Below are 12,575 nucleotides of genomic sequence, written 5' to 3'. Positions count from 1 at the left end.
TAACCATGGTTAACAGAGGAAGAACAATGATTTCAAGCACCACCCTTCTTTTAAAGCTTCCAGTCTATTATTCTAACTCAATCAGCATGACAGAGTGATCTCCAGCCTTGTCCTCGTCAACACTCTCACCTGTGTTAACGAGAGAATCACTGACATGATGTCAGCTGGTCCTTTTGTGACAGGGCTGAAATGCAGTGGAAATGTTTTGGGGGGGATTAAGTTCATTTTCATGGCAAAGACGGACTTTGCAATTAATCTGATCACTCTTCATGACATTTTGGAGTAAATGCAAATTGCCATCATCAAAACTGAGGCAGCAGACTTTGTGAAAATTAGTATTTGTGTCATTCTCAAAACTTGACCACGACTGTACATTGGTGTTTGTGAAGTGAAGTCTCTTTATTTCTTGTTTGTGAAGTCCCTTTTGTTCTTTCAGTTTCATCAATATACTGTATTACTTTGACAGAGTGTTTGAAGATGGCTGTCCTTACCTCCTCGCTGCCTGCCTTTTCACATTTCCCTGCTTTTTCACTTCTCTCTTCACTACCTCATACCTCTCAAGGGGAATTAAGCTTGAACAACAATACTATCGGACGTTGATGCTATCGATGGATATTAAATCAATGGAACTGATTCTTGTTGGTGTTTGTTGTGTTGTGATAATTTGAAGTTGCCACATACCAAACTTTGATGCTGTACCTGAACAACAAACAACACTTCTTACCAGTCCTTTTTATATGATTGATGTTTCAAGAGATGCTCTCAAACATCTCTACTTGCTTTGTCCATCAGAACATACAGTAATTGCACATTTACACATATGTTTGCATGTGGAATACTTGAAGAGGAAACCCTTGGGTAAGGGCCTCACTTATTTTTGCATGAATGTGCAATTTGTTGGTAAATACGGAACTGTGTAGCCTATGTGTGAACAAATATGCATACATCTACATTACAAAAGTATAAGATTGGTTTGATTGGTTTGGAATGATCATGTTGGCTTGATTTCGAAAGAATCCTAAAGAAACATATTTTTAAAAATTATTTTCTGCTCTTTTCTGCATATGATTCCTCTTTTCAACTCCAAATCCACCACTGGTGTTCATGGCCAAAGAGCTCTATTTTCATGTCATCCAACAAATGTAAACGCCTGGAGTTAGCTAAATGGGATTGGCACTTGGATTGAAACCAGTTCTATGGTCAGATGACATACTAAGAATGGAGGGTTGTAAACAGAAAAAGAGTATGGAGAAACCTCCCATAGCATTAAGCGAAGCCAGTTCAGAAGGGAACCCCGAGTGGGCTTCAGCGGATATTGCACCAATTGGATTCACTCTACTTAAATGCAGCCTATTTAAGTTGACCAGTTCTACACATGCTTCGTTGATGCCGGATGTCACGCGCACGCATGCGCTTGTGTCTCTTGCAGCCATTGTGTTGCGGTTGTTACTCGCTATGCTTGTTGTTTTTGGATATGCAATCACCACCCCTGCCTCCACCTGTCTGGGTTCTGTGTTCTTATTTTATCATCTTTATATGACGCTTCGCTCTGGCAGTGAGCTACCCTGAAGGAGCAGAGCCTAACGCCAAGACTATGCATTGTAATCTTTTCTAAATGTGTTAACGTACACGTGGTGTTTCCTTTCTGAACTGTATTTCCACTATTTTAAGTGCTTGGTGCTGTAACCGAAACAATTCACGCTGATAGAAGTTAAACTCAAAATGGAAGCAGAGTGCCCATTTATCAGAGTAGTTACCTTTTCATTTCAGATCTATTCTGAAAGAGAAGAGAGGGGATACATTCTTAATATGTTCAGGGATGTAGCTAGCTAGTACCCTGTTGGAAGTATTTCATGGGGGACCCCGTGAAGACACTAATAGCTGGCTGCTGTGTTGCGGTTCTTTCCTTAATGCCTCTCAGTCAAAGTGAAGGTCCAAGCGGCAGGGAAAGCCATTATTCATGCAGCTAAATATCCAGTGGAAAATAAACTTCCTCTCCTCTCCCTCTGTGACTATTTAAATATCACTTACTTGACTATACTGTCTGTATATGAGGCCATGGTGGAGCTATACATACATATCACTTACTTAACTATACTGTAGGCCTATGTACATTAAGAACGCCTTCATAATATTGAGTTGAACACATCAGATCAGGGTGAGTGTGACATCAATATAGTGAGTTATAACAAAGGCAAATAAACGTGATGGTCAACATAAATAAATTCCAATGTAAGCATTTTGACTGAACATGGATGTATGTTCATGTTTCAAGGATTAGGTAGCTTGATGATGTGAGACGTGCTTCAGATAGGCCTTGGATGTCATTAAAGTTGTGTTTGTGTGTTCATTGCTACATGGATGATTACATTAACATTTTAATCATTTATCAGACGCTCTTATCCAGAGCAACTTACAGGAGCAATTAGGGTTAAGTGCCTTGCTCAAGGGCACATTGGCAGATGTTTCACCTAGTTGGCTTGGGGATTCAAACCGGCAACCTTTCGGTTACTGGCCTAACACTCTTAACCGATAGGCTACCTACTGCAACTATATTTATCTCTTAAAGTACCTCTGGAATCTCTCAGGTATGTGTGGCACTTGCAATGCAATTTAAGAGAGAGTGAATCAACTTTTCGTGTTAATCCATTGTTTCAAATCAGTGCGTAAAACGTATAATCGGTCTTTTGAACATGGTTAGGGTACAATAACTTCTTCTACCCTGCAATTGTTTGTTACATCTGATTTCCTGTTGTTATTGAGATCTGTGACTACTAAAGGGGCGGCGATAGGTGGTAGGTAGAGCAGGCTATTGTATGAGCTCCAACCTGCCATTAACTGTTGGAATAATGAGTCTTCTCCTTACTGTTGAAATGGAGGTCCTCAAGCTTCTAAATAGAGCTTTTGCATGTAAAAGTATGTTTAAAAGCCTTCATTTACATTTTTAGCAGCTCTTATGAAAAGCATATATCCTGGAGTAATTCATTCCTGGCATGAAGAAGTCAGTAACACTGCTGAAAGGTAACTGCCAAAATAAAGGAAACACCAACATAAAGTGTCGTAATAGGGTGTTGGGCCACCACGAGCCGCCAGAACAGCAATGCGCCTTGGTATAGATTCTACAAGTGTCTGGAACTGTATTGGAGGGATGCGACACCATTCTTCCATGAGAAATTCCAGCATTTGGTGTTTTGTTGATGGTGGTGGAAAACACTGTCTCAGGCGCCGCTCCAGAATCTCCCGTAAGTGTTCAAATGGATTGAGATCTGGTGACTTAAACCCCCTACGCTCCTTTGAGACTCCGCTTTTGAAGTCACTGAGATCTCTTCTTCTAGCCATGAAAGGCAAAATAATGGGCAACTGGGCATTTTTATACATGACACTAAGCATGATGGGATGCTAATTGCTTAATTAACTCAGGTACCACACCTGTATGGAAGCACCTGCTTTCAATATACTTTGTATCCCTCATTTACTCAAGTGTTTCCTTTTATTTTGGCAATTACCTGTACCTCTGGGTTCCTATACTGGGGAAATGAGATGAGAAGAAGGTGCAATAGTGCTACCTGGATGTGTTTTGCAGTACTGCTTCATGCATCGTCAAGATGAATCAATGGTGGTTTATGATTTATGCAATACCCTTACTATTTATGCAATATCCACTGAGGAATAAATATTTACTGAGAGAGCGAGAGCACTACAGGCCTATCTGGGCACTTTCTCTGTTCTGTGACCTTGTCTGTGATAAGATAGTTAGTCTGGCCCCAATACCACTGTAGAATGCTGTACATGCCTACTCCAATATTCCTACATAATGTATCACTTTGACTTCAAGTGTACTCTCCATGAGCAAACCTCAACTCACAACCCCTTACTATTTTACTATCAGGGCTTGGATAGACAGACACAGTTCAGTTATGTGTTGTTCATACATGATAGACAGACACAGCCTGAACTGCACACAGAACAACCACAACCCAGTCCAGTTCAGTGTTGTTCATCTATAATAGACAACATGAACTGCACACTGAACCACAAGACTCTAGGGTCAAGTCCTATTTCTCTAAGAAGCAGCAACATCATTGCTTTCTGTAAACATGTCAGTAGCATGGGGTGCTTGTTGTAGAGTATGTGACAACAATGCTAGCTAGAGGTTATGTCATACGCCTGATGCCAGCAACCGCCAGCACATAGATGTTTAGTATGTGTATGTGATCACTGCAGAAATTGAACCCACAACCTTTGGCATTACTAGCACCACCATCTTACCAACTAAGCCACACAGGACCATCGTGTTGGAGGTTTATATGGTGCTGAAGAATGGAGATGTTGTAATACATTTCAAGCGGCCGCTAGACTCTCTAACCTATCCCTTCATGAGCCAGATGCCCTCCTGCTTCGCTCCCAGACAGGGTTCAATTGATTCACACTGTGGTGAGTGTGGTGAAAGCAGTCAGGCGCAGGAGGGTAATCACCGAATACAGAATTTATTCCTTCGTTGACACACAAATGCGCTCCAATAGCGATCAACGAAACAGGCACAGGGGAAACAAACATCCCTGGCAATTACACTGTAACGGAATCCAATAATACATAGGCACAGGGGAAGAATCTACCCTGGCAACACAATGTTATGAGTAGCTCCACCGAGCTACCTACTCTCACAATTAACAATCACCCACAAGGACAAGGGGCAGAGGGAACACTTATACACTGACTAATTAGGGGATTAGAACCAGGTGTGTGTGATTGACAAGACAATTGTGATGATGATTGGGGCGGCAGTGGTTAGTACTCCGGTGACGACGAACGCCGAAGCCTGCCCGAACAAGGAGGGGAGGCAGCCTCGGCCGAAGTCGTGACACACAGCAGCCTAAGAGGTGTCATTATAGATTGCCATCAGTGTTGGACAGCTCATATTGTTGATGTCAGCTCAATCTGGGAAAGGGAATAAAAGTCAGGGGAGGAGGGAGGGAGGGGGGTCAAGTGGGAAAGGGTAGCATACTGCAGGACAATCAGCCTTACACATCTGGCAGTTGACATTACGTTGTTATAACCCTGTTGTGCTTCATATCCCTCTGGCAGTGTGTGTGTGTGTGTGTGTGTGTGTGTGTGTGTGTGTGTGTGTGTGTGTGTGTGTGTGTGTGTGTGTGTGTGTGTGTGTGTGTGTGTGTGCATAAAGAATAAAGAACAGCTCATTAGTATAGGTTTTATAAACTGTCAGAGTCCTTTTAGGGAGACACGCCAGCATCCCAGAAACAGGACTGGTATTCTTTAATTTAAGTGAGGTCCTGCGCCACTGCTTGAATGTCATTCAGCTCATGGTTCTGACTCAGCCTAGAATTTGGTCGGTCAGTGGGCGATATCAGTGTAAAAAAGAGCATTGGGATTTAAATATTTAATCATTCAATTTCTCGCTATTGTTGCATATGTTGCTGAAATTAATATGTTTAAAACATGATTTTTCACAAATGGACACAGTAATTTATTGATGTCCGGCTGTGCACAGAGGAGACCTATTTGTGTAATGTAAGGCACCCAACTGTTCCCTCTGAGCCACTCTCTCATAACCAAAATAGTAAATACAGCTGGGTATTATGACCTGCCAAGATAATACAGTTTATTTGTGCTCTATATTATAAATGATTTGTCTATATTATAAATAGGATGCCTATAAACCATTATGCCCTTGTATGACCCAAAATATATGATAGAGCCTACTCTTACTGATAGTATAAATGTTGTTATTTGTTTGATCAAACATCATTTTGTGAATGTTTTTTTAGGTTATGCGTGTCCGTGACCATTTTTCCTATACCCTAGCCATTTAACTGGGCTCTAGAGAACTAGCAGACAAAAGGAGAGAGAGAGAGAACTAGCAGACAAAAGGAGAGAGAGAGAACTAGCAGACAAAAGGAGAGAGAGAGAGAACTAGCAGACAAAAGGAGAGAGAGAGAGAACTAGCAGACAAAAGGAGAGAGAGAGAGAGACTAGCAGACAAAAGGAGAGAGAGAGAGAACTAGCAGACAAAAGGAGAGAGAGAGAGAACTAGCAGACAAAATGGGAGAGAGAGCGAGAGCGAGAGAGAGAGAAGAACCCAGGATCAAACATATGTTCTAATGCTCTGTCCCCAGAGAGAGATGTCCCCATTCAGAGTTCAGCCCCTGAGGGAGTGAAGGATGATGGGCCTTGTTGAAATTCTTATCTGTCTCATAGCGGCTAGCTATGCCACGTTGGTATTCCATGGCCTTTATTCTGAGATTTACCTAGACAACGATGTATAACGCGCCTTCCCCTGAGACATGTATTCACTCTGTTTAGTTGGTTGGTTGGTAAGTTGGATGTCTGTTTGATTGCTCAGTTGCTATACTATAAGAGAGATTTCTAGTCTGATATACAGTAAGGCAGGTGCTCCATCGATGTGTCTAGTCCATTTGAAAACACTGCATCACCTGAGACATGTATTCAATCTGAATGATGGTTGATAAATTGTTCTCTGTTTAATCGTTAATTTGCTACCAATAAGAGTAATCACCAGGATAAAACAGGGACAGTAGGTGATGTAGGTCCATTTGGAGTCATTTAATCACCCAAGACATGTTTCCAAGGTTGGTTGATAAGTTGTTGTCTGTTTTATTGATCATTTGCTACCCATACAGTAAGAGTGATTACCAGTATGATAGAGGTGCTCAGTGTGTCTCCCAGGATAAGATGGATGTCTGGTCCATTTGGAGAACAGTTCATTTTGCAATGGCATATAATGAAGAGGCTATTCTGACTGTTCATCCATGCGTTATCCTCCTCACACACAAATAAAGAACTTCCTACCTTGACAGGAAAACATTTGATGTGTCTAAGAATTAAAAAGTAAAATGTCCAATTTGGTTGTTATAAAGGCGTGGGAGACTGAGACTGCATCCCAAATTGCATCGTATTCCCTATATACTGTAGTGCCCTACTTTTGACCAGGACCATTTGGGACACATCCTGAGACTGTTAAAGGGAATGACACATTCCTCCTCCCCCTCATTACAGCGACATCAGAGGCAGGAAACCTGAATGTGGCTCACGCTGCTATCTTAATTACCCCATTCCAATTCATGTGTCCTTTACTCTAAGGACATATGAGTCAGAGTGACACTAAAATGAGGGCTGTAAAGTAAAAATCTGCTACTATTCTATTCTTACCTAGCTAGGCTATGGTGGGAAAGTACATTGGAGTGAAGTGTGGCCATGACATTTTATTGAACATCATCATGATGAGTGATGCACCCTGAATACCTTGACAAGATTGGTTTGAGCAGCACGTATTCAGAAGGTAAATGCTGGATACAGGAAGATGTACTGTCATGTTCAGAGGAATGACATGATGATGTTGACCTTTTCTATAGGAACATGTCAAATTGTATTTTCTTGCTTTTGCCAGGTGTTTGTCACTGGTTTGTTAGCTGTCACTATAAAAGCTCACTCATTAATTAAAGCTAGGTTAATCTTATCAGTCAGTTAATGTCTTCATATAATGCAATGATTAGAGTTTAATCTATTACACTGATAATATGAGCATTGGTATTATGTCATTATGACTGTTAAATGACCCATCTGCTCCACTGTTAGTGAGAGAGAGCTCCTTGTGCTCGCAATTCTGCCCCTCCTTTGATATGGCACCATATTCCCTATATAGTGCACTACTTGTAGTACTACAAATGTAGTGCACTAAATAGGGAATAGGGTGCCATTTGGGACGAAGCCCATGATTGGCCTCTCTATTGCCTTTTTTAGACAAAAAATACACTGCCTTTCTTTACAACATATATATTTTAAACTAATTTTCATAAACAATCTGTTCATGTAGCACACTGATTATTTTGAGTATGTCAGACCAAGTAATTTACTATGCAAAAAAAGACAAGGCCTTTCTCCTTTAATGGTACGCTCTCAAGTTAATCTGTGATGTCTCTCATTAACTATGAGAAAGCCATAGGAGCAGCTTACTATCGTCTCTGTAACAACCTGATCTGTTTCACCTGTCTTGTGCTTGTCTCCACCCACCTCCAGGTGTCACCTATTTTCCCCATTATCCCCTGTGCATTTACACCTGTGTTTTCTGTTTGTCTGTTGCCAGTTCATCTTGTCTCGTCAAGCCTACCAGAGTGGTTTTCCAGTACTCCTGTTTTCCTCTAGCCCCTGTTTTTCTAGTTTTTCCGGTTTTGACCACTCTGCCTGCCCTGACTCTGACTGCCATTCTGTACCTGTCTGACACTGCCCTGGATTACTGACCTCTGCCTGCCCTGACCCTGAGCTTGCCTGCCATTCTGTAATTACTGACTCTGCCCTGGATTACCGACCTCTGCCTGGACTGACCTGTCATCTGCCTGCCCCCTGTTTTGTTAATAAACATCTGTAATTCGAACTGTCTGGGTCTTATCCTGAGTTCTGATAGTCTCAAACCAAGGTAGTCAATATGAAGGTCATGAGCATGGCTCTAGTGTACGCACTACACAGAGGCCTGGCAGCTGTACAGATTAACAGCTCCTCCAGAATAGTGCAGTGCACTGAGTTCTCCATCCCCATCCTCAGTAGGACCCTATCACTGTGACAGGATAGGGGACGTGCAGAGAGACATTTTACATTTACATTTTAGTCATTTAGCAGACGCTCTAATCCAGAGCGATTTACAGTTAGTGAATACATTATTTAATTTTTTTCATGCTGGCCCCCCATGGGAATCGAACCCACAACCCTGGCGTTGCAAACGCCATGCTCTACCAACTGAGCTACATCCCTGCCGGCCATTCCCTCCCCTACCCTGGACGACGCTGGGCCAATTGTGCGCCGCCCCATGGGTCTCCCGGTCGCGGCCGGCTACGACAGAGCCTGGATTCGAACCAGGATCTCTAGTGGCACAGCTAGCACTGCGATGCAGTGCCTTAGACCACTGTGCCACTCGGGAGACATTTGAGAAAGATTATACGATAATGAACGGTGGCAGAGTTCTAACAGCTTCCATGGTATTATACCAACCAATCTGAACTTTATGCATTTGAAGTGATGAAATATGTGCTTGTAAGTGTGTGTGTGTACAGTATGTACTGTATGTGCAGTATGTGTGTGTGGCTAGGTTGGTGGCTATAGCAATACAGTGGGGGAAAAAAGTATTTAGTCAGCCACCAATTGTGCAAGTTCTCCCACTTAAAAAGATGAGAGAGGCCTGTAATTTTCATCATAGGTACACGTCAACTATGACAGACAAATTGAGAAAAAGAAATCCAGAAAATCACATTGTAGGATTTTTAATGAATTTATTTGCAAATTATGGTGGAAAATAAGTATTTGGTCACCTACAAACATGCAAGATTTCTGGCTCTCACAGACCTGTAACTTCTTCTTTAAGAGGCTCCTCTGAACTCCACTCGTTACCTGTATTAATGGCACCTGTTTGAACTTGTTATCAGTATAAAAGACACCTGTCCACAACCTCAAACAGTCACACTCCAAACTCCACTATGGCCAAGACCAAAGAGCTGTCAAAGGACACCAGAAACAAAATGGTAGACCTGCACCAGGCTCGGAAGACTGAATCTGCAATAGGTAAGCAGCTTGGTTTGAAGAAATCAACTGTGGGAGCAATTATTAGGAAATGGAAGACATACAAGACCACTGATAATCTCCCTCGATCTGGGGCTCCACGCAAGATCTCACCCCGTGGGGTCAAAATGATCACAAGAACGGTGAGCAAAAATCCCAGAACCACACGGGGGGACCTAGTGAATGACCTGCAGAGAGCTGGGACCAAAGTAACAAAGCCTACCATCAGTAACACACTACGCCGCTAGGGACTCAAATCCTGCAGTGGCAGACGTGTCCCCCTGCTTAAGCCAGTACATGTCCAGGCCCATCTGAAGTTTGCTAGAGTGCATTTGGATGATCCAGAAGAGGATTGGGAGAATGTCAGATGAAACCAAAATAGAACTTTTTGGTAAAAACTAAACTTGTTGTGTTTGGAGGACAAAGAATGGTGAGTTGCATCCAAAGAACACCATACCTACTGTGAAGCATGGGGGTGGAAACATCATGCTTTGGGGCTGTTTTTCTGCAAAGGGACTAGGACGACTGATCCGTGTAAAGGAAAGAATGAATGGGGCCATGTATCGTGAGATTTTGAGTGAAAACCTCCTTCCATCAGCAAGGGCATTGAAGATGAAACGTGGCTGGGTCTTTCAGCATGACAATGATCCCAAACACACCGCCCGGGCAACGAAGGAGTGGCTTCGTAAGAAGCATTTCAAGGTCCTGGAGTGGCCTAGCCAGTCTCCAGATCTCAACCCCATAGAAAATCTTTGGAGGGAGTTGAAAGTCTGTGTTGCCCAGCGACAGCCCCAAAACATCACTGCTCTAGAGGAGATCTGCATGGACGAATGGGCCAATATACCAGCAACAGTGTGTGAAAACCTTGTGAAGACTTACAGAAAACGTTTGACCTGTGTCAATGCCAACAAAGGGTATATAACAAAGTATTGAGAAACTTTTGTTATTGACCAAATACTTATTTTCCACCATAATTTGCAAATAAATTCATTAAAAATCCTACAATGTGATTTTCTGGAATTATTTTTCTCATTTTCTCTGTCATAGTTGACGTGTACCTATGATGAAAATTACAGGCGTCTCTCATCTTTTTAAGTGGGAGAACTTGCACAATTGGTGGCTGACTAAATACTTTTTTTCCCCACTGTATATAGACAGAGAGAAATCACTACACTCAATCACAGGCTGAACAGGAAGGAAATAACTAATGGCACAGAATCTCAGAGAAAGTGTTTCTCTAATCAGAACTCTACCACAGACAATTATTGTTTTCTAGATTAATGTTTCACAACAGAGTGATTTTCAAGACATATTTCACAACACAATGGGTGTTTTCGCAGAGAAGTAAAACAGTCTTCACATAATTTTTTTTTTTGACGTTTCAACTAAGATAATGTGTTTTTAAAGCCATGCTCTGGTAGAGTGCTCCGGACAGCCTTATCTACAGGGACTCAAGTCTCTTCTTCCTAGAAATGTTCCACTACAGATCAAATAGTATTTCCAGAGTCACGCAGGTTGCCTGGAGGTATAGGCTGTGAAAGGTCTCTCCCCCTTAAAGAGATTGGAAAAATCTGTTCGGAGTCAATGACTGGGAGTGGGAGTTACAAGGTTATGTGACGGAAAGGCTGTCATATATGTGACGTGATGTAGAGTGCATTCGGAAGGTTTTCAGACCCCTTCACTTTTTCCACATTTTGTTACGTTACAGCCTTATTCTAAAATGGATTAAATAGTTTTTTCCCCTCATCAATCTACACACAATGCCCCATAATGACAAAGCAAAAACAGGATTTTATACATTTTTGCAAATGTACTTTGTTGAAGCACCTTTGGCAGCGATTACAGCCTTGAGTCTTCTTGGGTATGATGCTACAAGCTTGGCACACCTGTATTTGGGGAGTTTCTCCCGTTCTTCTCTGCAGATCCTCTTAAGCTCTGTCAGGTTGGATGGGGAGCATCGCTGCACAGCTAATTTCAGATCTCTCTAGAGATGTTCGATCAGGTTCAAGTCCGGGCTCTGGCTGGGCCACTCAAGGACATTCAGAGACTTGTCCCGAAGACAGTCCTGCGTTGTCTTGGCTGTGTGCTTAGGGTGGTTGTCCTGTTGGAAGGTTAACCTTCACCCCAGTCTGAGATCCTGAGCGCTCTGGAGCAGGATTTCATCAAGGATTTTTCGGTACTTTACTCCGATCATCTTTCCCTCGATCCTGACTAGTCTCCCAGTCCCTGCCGCTGAAAAACATCCCCACAGCATGATGCTGCCATCACCATGCTTCACCTTAGGGATGGTGCCAGGTTTCCTCCATCCGTCTGAAGCATCCTTCTCTTCCACACATCCACTTTCATCTTCCCTTCATCATCACTGAAGCATGTGTCATCTTAGATATAGAGTTTTGCACTCTCAACTCTCCCTCTTTTCCTCCCCCTCTACCACATACTATCAACTTCACTCCCCCAATTCCTCCCTCCGTCTACTCCTCTAGTTAATTGTACAACGCCTCCCCCTTCATCCCCTTTCCCCATCTCCACCTATTTCACCTCGTAAAGATGCTATTCACACTCATGATCAATGATACACCACCAGATGCTTTAGTATACATCTATGTCTGAAGATGATTCAATCCACTGTTTGATTCAACTCTGGCCTCTGAAAGAGTATGTATGCGTTCCAAATGGCACCCTATTCCCTACATAGTGCACTACCTTTGACCAAAGTCCTATATGGGCCCTGGACAAAAGTAGTGCACTACATAGGGAAACGGGTGCTATTTGGAAGGCAGCCCATGTCTATCTGCCAGGTTTTATAAATCAGTACCTGACGGAGTTGAGTCTCATGTTCCAACCACTATTTAATGACTTTATTAACACAATCCTTCACTCAGTGACAGTTCTGATAGTTACATGTAAATGTAAAAATGAAGGAAACACCAACATAAAGCGTCTTAATAGGGCGTTGGGCCACCACTAGCCAAAACAGCTTCAATGTGCCT

This window comes from Coregonus clupeaformis, chromosome 25 (genome assembly GCF_020615455.1).
Source record: "Coregonus clupeaformis isolate EN_2021a chromosome 25, ASM2061545v1, whole genome shotgun sequence".
NCBI lineage: Eukaryota > Metazoa > Chordata > Actinopteri > Salmoniformes > Salmonidae > Coregonus > Coregonus clupeaformis.
The sequence above is the reverse complement of the archived record's forward strand: the minus strand, read 5'-3'. Positions refer to the sequence as shown.